General features: G+C 51.5%; 1 long non-coding RNA gene across 3 annotated transcripts in view; it reads left to right on the top strand.

Moving 5' to 3' along the window:
- Window positions 1-236: 236 nt before the first annotated feature.
- The window catches only part of LOC148758717 (uncharacterized), a 31,855-nt gene continuing 19,984 nt past the window's right edge, over window positions 237-12,107 (top strand). Inside the window, exon 1 of one of the 3 annotated variants that reach the window (XR_016020954.1) lies at window positions 237-587. This is a non-coding gene — a long non-coding RNA (uncharacterized LOC148758717). The remainder of the gene's footprint in view (window positions 588-12,107) is intronic. The other 2 variants (XR_016020955.1, XR_016020953.1) reach the window with 2 other exon arrangements.

Genomic DNA, 12,107 nt, shown 5'->3' with positions numbered 1-12,107 from the left:
ACCAAGTACAGCCCTTGATTGTCCTGCAGGATGGCTGCCCTCTTGTCAGGATGTCTCCTGCTCTAGGTGGAGGCTCCTTGAGTAAGGTCAGGGGCTGCGCTGGATTTCTCTGGGGCCCCAGCCTCCAGCCCACAGCACAGGGCTATGTCGCCCACAGCCTAAATGAGAGAGAAGAGAGGAGATGACGTCCTTAAGGTCTGAAAAGACATTTTCCCAAGCAACTGGCAAGGCCCCCACCCAATCTGGGGGTTTTCCCGATCTGCTCCAGAAAGGCCTGGCTCTGAGCACAGCTGGGTCATTCCAGGACACGGCGAGGCCGACTTCCCTGGCCCTGGTCACGACCGGAGCGTGTCTGAAGGTCCTTCCTCCTGCTTTTCCATTAATGATCAGCAACAGGGCAGTGGGAGATGAGGAAAGACGCACTCCTGGAGCCCTCCTGTCCTTGGCAGCCTTCTGGCCATGTCCAAGGGCCTTGCTCCAGAGTACGCAGTGTCTGCGTGGCATGGAAACAAGTCCTATCCTGTGTTGCCCAGAGCCCTGAGGACCTGCAGTGATGGCGATGGGAAGGGGGTGACTGCGTATCAGAGGTGGGTCCCCAGGGAGCCTGGGCTGGCTATCTTGCCCCGTTCTGTTGGGTATTCTTGGACCCCTGTGTCAAGGTTTGGGGAGGGGGCTCAGTGTTGGCTGCTCGCAACTAAGAGGCTCCTTCTGGCTTAGGAGCTGAGGCGGAAGGTGACAGATGGCTGGGGTAGGAGGTAGGTGGGGCAGCTGTGGGAACGGCCAGTGGGCATCTCCTAGGATTTCAGCGACTGAGAGGAAACTGTGCAAAAGGGGCTGTTCCTTGCTCTGCCTGACACCGGCTGGGTCTTCTGGGAGTTGTTTTTCTCTGGGTAATTGGTGAAAAGTTTATTTCTAAAGTTTGCCCGGAACCCGAAGTGGAAGCAGGCAGAGGGCCAGTGTGAGTGGGGAATGTTCTTTCAAACACATTTTTATAGAAGTACGTTCATGTCTGCTCTTTGGACCCATGAGTTTAGAATGTGAAGTAATTTAAACAGGGCTGGGCGGGGGCTCAACTTTGCCCCATGGCCTTAGAGAGGCCATGGAGGGTAGAGGGGCGTCCTCTGCCCTGGAGAGTCAGGTGTTCTGGGCAAACGACCTCATGCTAATCACAAGCTCTTCTTATCTGTGAGTGAGAGCCGGCCCGGTGGGCGCCACTGGCTTGGCAGGGGTCCTGGTGCTGAGAGTAGAGTAGGTGGGACCCGGCTGGCCTCCCCTGTGGTCAGTCAGACTTTACTGCCTTTTGCCAAGCACTCAGCCACTGCAGGAAGGATGTTTGCCCAGCTCAGTCCCTGCTCTGACCCCGAGCTCAGCTGGTTTCTGTTCTGCACAGACAGCCACCCCGCAGCCAGATGTCCTGCCTGGCATACATGGAATGGGCTGGTGACTTTGCAGAAGACAGAGGGACGCGAGGCCTCCAGAAGTCCCTTTTGGATAGTGACAGGGTGTTTACCCAGGGAGAAAAGTCCTCAGGAACACGGTTTCCTGAGCCTGCAGCAGCAAGACTGGCCACTGACTTCTTCCTTGCCAGGTGATGGCAGTGGGTATCTTGCCTGGCTGGGCCTCAGTTTCCACATTGTCAAATGAGGGAAGATCGGACTAGTTGTTCTTCAGAGTTCCATCCTGCTCTCAGATTTTGTTGTGGGACTCTCTCTGCCTCAGTTTCCCACCTGCATAAGGAGGGAAGCTTTAGAAAAGAAGTGTGAGGTTTCATTTGCAGCTCCTGGTAGCTCGCAGAGAACAGCATTGAAAAATGGTCAACAGTGGGTGGGATGGTGGATTTCAGCGTTCGTGCAGGGGCCACGGGCAGCCTCTGTGCCAGGCCGGCAGGCCCTGGTTGCACACCTTGAGCATCTTTCCCCTGTAGGTCCTTAAAGAAACCGATGTCACCAGGGATGTGGGGAGCACAGCTGGCCCATGTGTTGGCTCTTGCTCTGGCTGGGGCTCTGAAGCCCGTGGTGTGTAATATATTCCAGAGCCTTGACGGTACAGACTACACCCCCTGTAGGGCCTGGCCAGAGTGAGCCAGACCCCGGCGCAGACATGAGAACAGCCCATGGGATCGGGACTCACCCGCATGTTCATAAGCAGCAAAAGTGACGGTCCTGTCGTGTTCAGTGCTTCTAAGGCTACCTGAGAGCCGACTCTGCAAAGGGCCCTGTGCCGATCATCCCTGTCCATCATTACCTGCACCCTTGAGGTAGATGGTGTGTGTCTCCATTTTGCAGACATGGAGACCAGACCTCACGGGTGAGAGGTGAAGTGGGGGCCCACCAGGTCACCTGACTCCAGACATGACATGGTGGCCCTCCTCCCACCCGGGTTTCAAAAGTTTGGCAGGCCTGAACCCCAAGACCATTTTAGAGGTACATGGATGGATCTATTACATAACTGTGCATTTGGTTTCTTGTGTATTAGAAAAAAATGTTAATCTATCAAATCTGTGATTTCACTGAGAATATTGCCTAGAAGAAAGCAAGGTTTAAAAAGCAAGGGTATTTAGGATTCAATTTAAGAAAAATATTAAGTAAAAAGTGGATGGCAAAAAGTCAGGCACTTGGAATAAAACGGAGCCTGCACAAGCCCCTGCGTGGGCCCCGCCCTCCTGCCCCCGGGCTCCATCTGGCCCCTCCCAGCTTCTCCCTGTAGCCCACCTTCCAGCCAGCTCCACACACCCCCATCCTCCCAGGGAAAGCTTCCCTCTCCCAGGGAAAGGACCCCTTGCATCGCCTGTCTGCTGATGTCAGCCCCCTCCCCTCTCCAGCGGCCACTCTCTAAGGAGGTCCAGTGGCCTCCTTTGGCTGCTCTCTCAGGACTTCTGGACCCCACACTAACGTGTCTTCCTGTCGCCTTGGCCTACTTTTCCCAGCCTCCTCTTTCCTCCAGGATCCCCCGTTCTACCAACCTCAAATTATTGGTGTTCCTTGGACACTCTCTGTTGTCCTCTTTACTCTCTTAGCTGATCTCATCGCCTGCCTTGGCATTTACTACTATCTATAAGCTGATAATTTCCCCGGTTATTCCTCCGTGCACTCTTCTGAAATCCAGACTTGTTTATCCACCTGCCTCCTGGACATTTCACCCTGGACACCTCACAGGCACCTGTCGTAACTGTCTGAGCTGAGCCCTGGACCAAACCCCTGAGCGGGCTCTTCCACCAGCAGACTCTGTCGCCACGTAAATGGTACCAACCCTGCCCTAGTCGCTTGGGCAAGTACTGGGGCTCAGTGTCTCCTCCCCTCCACAATTACTGTGTCGTCCCTCTTGTGGGAAGTGTCCTGGATCTAGCCACATCTCTCCATCTCTCTGCCACCATCCCAGTCTCAGCACCGTCATCTCCTCTACTTCAGAGGCCAAAGTGCCCACTTTCATCTACTTGATGTGACTAACAGCCAGCAGGATGTTTGAAAGACACACATGGGATCAGATCACTGTCCTGCTTTGAGCATTCCTCTGTACTAGCGCCCCACCCCTGGGATAAGGGCCGGGCTCTCCAGCATCTGCAAGGCTCCCCACGTGGGGCCTCTGTGAGCGCGACAGAGATAACTGTGACAGCAGCCCTCTGTTGTGAGATGCTTAGTCAGGGGGGTTAATTCCTCTTGTGCCCGATGACTATGAGGACGCCATCCAGGCTCCCATGGCTGCACCACAGTGTTGGCAGCCCAGGCTCCTTCCGCCTTGTGGCTCTGCCTTTCTCCTGGCTATTTGACCTCCTGCCATCCCACTGGGGGGAGAGGGGAGAATGGGGCAGGGAGAGCACAAGCAGGAAGCTGGACCATCCCTCGGCTCACGTCCATTGACCAGACTTCATTGCACGGCCACAACTGGCTGCCAAGGAGTCTGGGAAGTACTGTTTTCGGCTGGGTGGTCGTGTGCCTCCCTCTGAGCCTCAGTGCCCATCTATGAACTGGGGGCATTCCCTGTAAGGCAGTTGTGAGCATCCAGTGAGACAGCAAGTCCCAGAACATGACCAGGTCCTCGTCCACTGTTGCCTTTCTCCTCCCTGTTTCTGCTTCCATCGGATTTGGCATCTTTGTCCTGTAAATTTTCGGTGTGGCAGGGTAGGGCCAAACAAAGGTGGCCCTGCAGCATCTCCCTCATGGTCTCTTCTGAGCCGAGGTTTTGATGCACGAGAGCCTTGGGGCCGCAGATGAGGCTGGCAGGGTAGGTGCAGTTGGTGCGTGGCAAACCGAACCTGTCAATTCCAGAAGCTTTTGGCACATTGTTGAAGCGACTAGATGACTTTGAGAAGTGTCTGCATGTTTTTCCCCAAGTGCAGTTATTTTTGCCACTGTGAAATGTTCTGAAATCTGACAGTTTTGTTTTGAGTCTTAGTCCGATGTGGATATGGGAAGGAACACTGCCTCCCAGTTCTGTGGCACCCGCTTTTCGGGGTTTCCTGAGGACACCCAGATCCTGGCAGAAGTGGCCAAGAAGCCAGGCAACCATGATCTCCCTGGGGTGAGCACATAGTGGGTTCAGGACTGGGAGCCCCCAGACCCACTTAGGGCATGAGACCCAAGGACTGATTTGGCCAATGTAAAAACACCTACTGCGTGTCAGGCCCTCATCCACCACACATTTACTAAGCACTTACCGTGTGCTGCAGAACCATTAGAGGGCTCTCAGCATTGGAGTCACAGGTCACCTTGCCATGCTTGGTGGCTGGGAGACAGGTGAGGAGGCTGTCGAAGGGATGTAGATCCCAGAGGAGAGAGAGGTGACTCCAGTGCAGTCCCTGCTCATTTGAAGCTAATGGCCCTGGAGGGGACCCTGCCAGGGTACAGCTGCAGGTAGGGGGATCTGAGTGCCGCAGGGGACTGGACGTTGTACCAGCCTCATTGAGGCCCCCTCTACCTGTCTGGCTCTTCCTTCTCTTCCCAAGGTCACAGCTCTCCAGGACTGGGCCAGGGACCTCTCCTCTTCCCACCTACATATGTACACCCTCCTCCTGGCTCATCTCACTCAGCCCATGTCTTCAGCCCAGGTGATTTCACCACCTGGACGCCTTGTGCTCCACCACCTGGCATCTCCAGGACTCTCCTTGTGGTCCATTTATGCACAGAGCACCTCCAGCCATCTCACACTGTCTGTCCCTTATAATTTTTTCATGTGCCCTTGGGTCCCCATCTCAGGCACTGTCCCTGCTGGTCTTAGACGGGCAGCATCATGGCTGCCTTCTGACTCAGGGGCCCGGGAATCAGAGCATATGGATCAGAAAGCAGCAGCCCACATCCCTGAGAGCTGGCTGGGCACCAGGCATGGTACCAAGTGCTTTACCTCCATCACTTCATTGAATCCCAACAATAGCCTTGGGAGGAGGCAATGATTATGATCTCTGTTTTTACAGATGACAGAGCTGGGACACAGATGAATAAATTATGCAAGGACACAGAGTGAGTCCAGTACTTCCTGCAAAAGCAAATCATCCACTTAACCCTAGATGACAGCTAGGGAAATTGAGCTATAGCAACAGTAATTTCATACATGTGTAAGAGTGATTTTGTGTTTATAAGTACTTTTCTACATTGCTATGGAGACTGATGATGCAGCCTTTTCCTCTGAGAGGTAGACATAAGGAGTAACTGAGAATCACACTACAGTAGATTCCCGGTTAAAAAGATGAAAACAAAACCATGGCGAGGCCCTCTCCTTCCTTTCCCTTCCTCCCTAATACTTGCTACGTTATTTAGATTACAAGATTGGCAGCTGTAACAAAGATCCCAGTGTCACAGTGAGCAAAATGAGGAAGTTTCTTTGTCTTTCTTTCTGCATAAATATGCAAGACTGATGTGGCAGCTCCCTGACGTCTAGGGTACAGGCTCCTTCTTTTGCAGTTCTGCTGCCTTCATGTATCTTCTACCTTGTCACTCAAGGTTGCGCCCGCCACCAGATCCACAACGCAGCCAGGGAAAGAGGATAAAAGAGAGTGGAATGTGTGATCCTTTCCTCTGGAAGCTGCATGTGTCACTTTTGCTCACATTCTATTAGCTGGAAGTTGGTCACATGGCCACATCTAGCTGCAAGGGAGGCAGGAAAATTGTCTTAGGTGGGTGGCTCTGTACCAAGCTCAAACTTAAAGGGCTCTGTTATTAAGGAAAGAAGAAAAATATGAACATTGGGGGACAGCTAACAATCTATACCACAGGCTGCCCCTTTGGGCTACCCAATTTCCATGCAAACTCTCCCTTCCGTACTCTGAACACACTCAGCCCCTTTGCTTGGATGCAGCCCTGAAGTCCCTTCCAGGCACCGTTTCCAGCCATGTCTAGGATCTGTGGGTGATGAGAAGTCCTCTCATCAAGGCCAGATGTGACCCCGCATGAATAGGGAATCTATAAACTATAAGTCACAAAGACAAGTGTTCCGCAAACCCTTAATAGTGGTGCAAGGTCAGTAGAACTGCCAGAAAAACTTGCCTTTGGATGAGGGCAGAACGGACAGGGCAGCAGCGGCTCATCCAGATGACCAAACCCAGCTGGGTGGCATCACCATGACTGCCTCTGCTCGCTTGGAGGGATGCCTTGTCCACTGTCTCCCTCTGCCCTTGCTCAGTCCTCTGGGCGCATCTCCCTTTCCCACCCTCCTCCCTAAGCCCAGACAGATAGTGGATGCCGCTGAGTATGTCCTTCTTGGTGGCTGTGCAGCCTTCAGAACGTATTTCTGGCTGTGTTCACATTCTGGGTGTTAGGGGATTTCTTTATGGGGGGATGTCAAAAAACAACATGGCTTTGAAAGCCAGGCTTGTGGTTTATTTGGAAATGCAATTCCCTTTAAAATTTCATAGGTTTCTGGTGTATTCGTGCATCTAGTTATTTCACTTTGCATACAACCCCACCTAACCATCTTGTCCAGAACTGGCTTTTGATTCTTATAAAGCTGATCTTTTATAATCTTTTATGATCCAGGCCTCTGTTCTTCGCCCGTCTTCCTCTCGCTCAAGAGCAGTCACCTTGACATTATCTGAACCGACAGGCTTGGGCAGGGACATGGCACCTCACTCAGATTGTGGCCCCTGGCCCGACGCCCTTGTCTGACTGAGAACTCTTCATGGGAGGGGTGTGGAAAGGACCGGACCAACCTCTTATCTTTCACCGAGCCTGTATCTTCAATACCATCTCTGTGACTGTCCTGTATCACTTCTTAAATGCAGCAGGCAGAGCCGACAGAGACCTACGCTCTGAGTTTTTCAAGCCAGTTCTACAGTTCCAGGGAGCAATTTTAATGACAGAATTTCCACAGTACGAGGGTTGACAGCTTTCCAGCTGGTGAATCTCTGTCCCGGTGTGTGGAGGCTAGGCCATGGGGTTTGGTTTTGTTGCAGTGGCACCTCTCCCTTCTGTGGACTCAGATCTGTAATAGTCAGGATACAGGCTTGGCTGTGAGAACAGAGATGCGCTCAGAGAGTGGCTTAAACACAACGGAAGTTTATTTCCTTCTTATGTCACAGTCCCAAAAACAAGGGGCTCAGAATGATGTGGAACCGGGACATCAGGAGCCCAGGGGCTGGGTAGCTTGTTGTGCTGCCATCTTCAGCAGGGAACTCTGAGCTCATGGTCTAAGATGGCTGCTGCAGCTCCCTCCTTCTCACTTGTATTCAGTCAGGGCAAAGCAGAGAGGATGACGTATCCAACCCCTTCCTCTTCGGCCCAGGGCCTGGGACATGCGTGTGTCAGTCTGCTCCTATCTCATGGTGTGGTGGGATATGAGGCTCAGGGTATCTAGATGCTCCCATGCATGTGTTTGTATGTGTGCACATGTGTGCATGTGTGCTGCTATAGTGACACTAAATTGCCTCTAATTTGACGTAAAGTCATATGGCTTGAGAAGGGTTGAGCTGGGCTGCAGCTGGGTCTGTCTGCCCCCTCGTCCAGTGCTCTTTCCTCAGGCAGCTCCTGGGAAAGAAGCAGGTCTGTGGGGAGAAGGCAGAACCTCCTTTCCAACCGTGAAACGCCTGCCTCAGAATTGTGAACGCGGGCACGGAATGAATTGCTGTCCCGCCTTGTGCATTTGTGGTCATTGGGCTCGAGGCCTGGATGCTGGCTGTCCCAGCAGCTGAGAGCAGTGCTGGCAGGGTCCCTGAGGCCCCACCTTCTGTCCCTGTCCTGCTCTGATTGTTCCTGATGTGTGCACCTCAGGGCTCTCACCTGTAACACACGGTTAATAATTTTGGCTTCACAAGTTGCTTTGGGAAATCAAACAGACTTTGTGAGCTGCAATGTGCCAGGCATTGGGCACTGTGCTTGGCTGAATGAGGGCACCAAAGGGACTTTGTATGTGATGACACTAAGGATCTTATGATGGGAAGGTGGTCCTGGGTTATCCGGGTGGGCCCACTGTCATATCGAGGGTCCTTATGTAAGAAAGAGACAGATAAGGGGGATCAGAGTCAAAGGAGATGTGGTGATGGAAGTGGAGGTTGTAGTGATGTGCTTTGAAGATAAAGAGCCCACGAGCCAAGGAATGTGGGCGCCTTCTAGAATCTGGGCAGGGCCCGGAAACAGATTCTCCCTGGAGCCTCTAGAAGGAGCCAGCAAGTCTGACACCTTGATTTTAGCGCAGTGAGGTCTGGGACTCCTGACCTTGAGAACTGTAAGACCAGGAATTTGTGTTGTTTGAAGCCACAAAGTATATGGTGATTTGTTACAGCAGCGACAGGAGACTCATACATGATGAGTGGGGAGTGTTCAGGCTGAGTGGGATTGCAGCCAGCCGACATGAGGATGGAGTGAGGCCCGGCGGGTTGAAAGGAGGTGCACAGGAAGGGCCCAGAAGGAGGGTGCAGGCTCTGCTGGACAGTTCGCAGCCTCTCAGACCAGCGTGTGGGAGACAGGGAGGGGCTGCAGGGGGAGGCGGGAGGATGGCTGGGGGCATGTTCGAGGGGTTCTGAACACCCTGTTGAGGACTTTGTAGTTAATTTGGTGGAAGAGAGACCCAATGGGGGGTGGTGTTCAGGCCCGTGGTGGTGCTTCGGGGCCAGGAAATGACTGGGGTGTCAGAAGGCAACGGGGAAACATGGTCCCACGTATCCTGCGTGCGTCTGGTCACAGCGTTGTGCAAAGCTCTGGAACATGCTGCTTGTCAAGCTGTACCAGTGTGGTGAGGCTGTGGGACGCATCTTAGGCCTGTAAGCCCAGAGCTCCAAGTAGCAAGGGGAGCCAGAGGCGAAGATAGGAACCTTTTATTGAAAAACGCTTTCAGGAACATGCTACAAGTCCCTGTCCAGTGCCTTCGGAGTCTTTTTCTTTTTCTTTTTTTGGTTGGGGGACTGGGGGGGGTCAGATGTGCAAAACCCCTTGAAACCCGACCTGGGAACAATCGCTGGGATTTTCAAGAGTGGATCAGCCAAGATGCACAATGAGAAGAAATGTGTGACTGTGAAAGAGACACATTCAAAAATTGCATGTTTTTCATCTTCAGTGTTCACGGAAACATGCCCATTAGCGGGGGTGGGAGAGGTGGGGGTGGGGAGGCCCAGAGGAATCGGCAAAAGGCTCCTGGGAAGTAGATTTCTGCGCTCTGCAAAGACACCACCCCGGAAAGCCATGTGTAGACACGTGCCTCCAGTTGCCCCACGGATAGTTTCAGATCCTGCAGCGAAGAGAAAAAAACACAACATTCTGAGTATTGCCAGGGCAGTATTTGAATAAACAGTGTGGACAGATGCTCCTCCCTGCCGGAGCCAGAGAAATTCTGCTGTTGTCCAAGAAGAAAATGCGTCTGACGGGGACTGTTGACCAGGAGCTGAGCTGCCTCGCAGAACGGGTGCCCCTGCCGAGGCCTCCAAGGGCCTTTGAACTCCACCTCAAGCACCCTCCTTTCAGCTGACTGTGCTCTCTCTGAATTTGGGGTTCTTTGTTCCCCTTCTAAGAGAAAGTGCTAATTGTGCATGGAAGTGGAAAGCGGTCCCCCTTGGAGCTGCAGCCTGGCTTGTATCCGAGGGAGGATGTGAGAGCTGAGAGGGCCTGATGCCCGCCCCCCATGTGGCAGGTGGGGGTGGCGGGGAGACTCGGGAAACGCATCCCAGAGGCCTGAGGGCTATGCTGAAGCATGGGGTGTCGGGGTCATGGACCAGCCCAAAAGTCAGGCACACAGGATCTGAGAGTCAGCTTGCTCCATCTGGAGTGACCTGAAGTGTAAGGGCCTCGTGTCTTCATCGGCAGAGTGCCTGGGGATTAATTAGTTTAATTGGTCCCCACTTTAGGCCAAACAGTCAGTGTCAGAAAAGAAAAGTAAAAGATACTTTCCCATTTGGGAAGACAAAAACTGCCCCTGCTAATGGCGGAGGGTGGGAATAACAACAAGAGAGCATTTGCTGGAGTTGGCTTGAATGGCCTGGGAAGGTGACCCCCGTGGCATACCAAGCAGAGATGTGGGGCCCTCTGGGAAAGGACAGCCAACACTGCAGAGGAGGGGCCAGAGACGGGTGTTGCCCATGGGGGCATGCCACTTCCCAGAGGCATCTCGGGTTATCAGGGGTTCTGCTCTGCCACAAACGCCCCCAACCACATTTGCAGAAGGAAACAGGCCCTAAGAGGAGTGGCCGGTCCTGGCTGGACTGTGCGGGCTGCAGCCTTTATTGGCATGTACTCTTGTGGGGCTGCAGGGCCTGGTCGGGAGATGGACTTGAACCAGGTCCATCAGTGTCCTCAAGATGCAGGAGAACATGTTCAGCAGGCAGAGAGATGGTGAGGGAGGGGCCATTGCCTGCAGTTGAAGGTTCAGCCAGCTGTGTACCTTGGGCAAGTCACTTGGGCACTATGGGCTACCTGCCATCCCTCAGATGTGTAAATTATGCACACTCACCATCATGGCCCCTAATGCAAGTTAGGATGATGACCATGGAAGCTCTTTGTCACAGCAGTCAAGGGTGGCTGGAGTTTGAAGGTGGTAGATGAAATGGTGACTTTGGTCCCCGGAGCTCAGAGGTTGAAGGAGGAAGGAAGATCTGCCATGAATGCTCATTGTAGAAAATGACCTGGAACCAAGAGTAGCCATTGTTGTTTTTTGTTTGCTTGTTTGTTTTTGTACTTTTTTTCAGTTGTGGTAAAATATACATAATATTTACCATTTTAAGAATTTTCAAGTGTACAAGTATAAAATTTAATCTTAGTAGTCCAGATATATCATAGTTTACTGTGATATTTAAAAAAATCAAAGTAACGCAAAGAAAGTCTATGATGAACAAAATATCAAAATGCTAAAGAAAGACAGGATCAGAGTTAGTGTATTTTTTCTTTGTCTCAGGTTATAATATGGTTTGCCATAGCATGGATTTTGTCTTTATTTAAAATTTTGATTTTTTTTTTATCACGGATTTTTTTGTTTTTTCTTACTCTTATTTAAGTTGTGGTGAAATATAAATAACATAAAATTTACCACTTTAACCATTTTTAGATATACAATTCAGTGGCATTAAATGCGTTCACATTGTTGTGCAACCATCATCACCATCATCTCCAGAACTTTTCCATTTTCCCAAACAGAACCTCTGTCCCATTAGACACTGACTCGCCATCCCCCTCCCCCAGCCCGACACCACCATTCTACTTTCTGTCTTTATGAATGACTACTCTAGGGATCTCAGAAGGGATATCACACAATATTTGCCATTTTGTGATTGCCTATTTCACTCAGCATAATATCCTCCAGGTTCATCTGTGTTGACGCAGGTGTCAGGATCTCCTTCCTTTTTATGACTGAATAGTATTCCACTGTATGGATGGACCACATCCTGTTTATCCATCCTCTGTTGACAGACCTTTGGGTTTGTTTATACCTTTTGGCTATTATGAATAGTGCTGCTATGAACCCTGGTGTTCAAGTATTTTTTTCATTCCTAACTTCAATAATTTTGATTATATACATAGAAATGGAATTCCTGGATGATATGGCAATTCTGTGTTTAGCTCTTGGAAGAACCACCAAACTGTTGTCCACAGTGGCTGCACCATTTTACATTTGCACCAGCAATGCACAAGGATTCCAATTTCTCCACCTCTTTGCCAACACTTGTTATTTTCCACGATTTATTTATTTATTTTTAATTC

Source organism: Rhinolophus sinicus, chromosome 3 (genome assembly GCF_057876585.1).
Source record: "Rhinolophus sinicus isolate RSI-liver-muscle chromosome 3, RSI-T2T, whole genome shotgun sequence".
Classification (NCBI taxonomy): Eukaryota; Metazoa; Chordata; class Mammalia; order Chiroptera; family Rhinolophidae; genus Rhinolophus; species Rhinolophus sinicus.
Note: the sequence above shows the minus strand (reverse complement) of the source record. Positions and strands in the feature narration are given on the sequence as shown.